Raw genomic sequence first — 807 nt, 5'->3', positions numbered from 1 at the left:
AAATCAGAGATTGTAAGACACCCCCACCCCTGCAGCAACATAACCTCCTTCCCAGCCTCCTCCCCCCAATCCAGTCCTCCACACCTGGGGGGCCCCAAGCCTTTGTCCTCGAGTAATTGCTGGGAGTTGCCCCAGTTTTAAAGTCCCATTGAACTGGCCAGTTATCAGCTGCGGCTCCAGACCACCCGCCCCACACACACCTCAGAAACTACCCCCATCACGTCCTGCGGTCTTCCCCGGGATTAAGGTTCTTTGTGATGGGGGGAGAGAAAAAAAAGCAACCTGGTGAAAAGCAATTATGACAGGCTGGAGGGGGAATGTCCGTCCCGCCGCCTCGGGGACCTCCCTCTTGGAGGCTGCGGTCCCCACCTTCTAAAGGGCCCAGGGCCGGGGTCACCGTCCACTCCGAGCGCCACTGCCCACCTCCCCTTTGGCCCACGACAGCACCTCCACAACTCCCCCTTCTTATTTTTAGGCCATTCTTGGAAGAAGTGGGAGGAAGGGTTGACTTTCACGGCTTTTCCTCTCTCTCCAAAACGCGCCTCTCCTCCGCAGCGTTTTCTCAGGAAGAGGAGGGCGGGAGGGGAAACTGAGTCTGGCTGGTGGCGCCATCGGCAGAAGGGAAGGTGTGTGTGTGGGGGGCGCTGGCTGGGAAGTGTCTCCCGGTGAAAGATAAAAAGCCAGTGCGCAGAGGAAAAGGGCGGACTTTACGGCCTGGAGTCCCGGCCCGGGAGCGCACCTGGAGCCCTGGCGCAGCCCACCGGAGACGCGCGGCTGGAGCGCTCCTCCCCTCCCCCGCGCGACAAT

The sequence above is a fragment of the Fukomys damarensis genome, unplaced genomic scaffold (assembly GCF_012274545.1).
Source record: "Fukomys damarensis isolate Sample0158 unplaced genomic scaffold, DMR_v1.0_HiC HiC_scaffold_18, whole genome shotgun sequence".
Classification (NCBI taxonomy): Eukaryota; Metazoa; Chordata; class Mammalia; order Rodentia; family Bathyergidae; genus Fukomys; species Fukomys damarensis.
The sequence above is the reverse complement of the archived record's forward strand: the minus strand, read 5'-3'. Positions refer to the sequence as shown.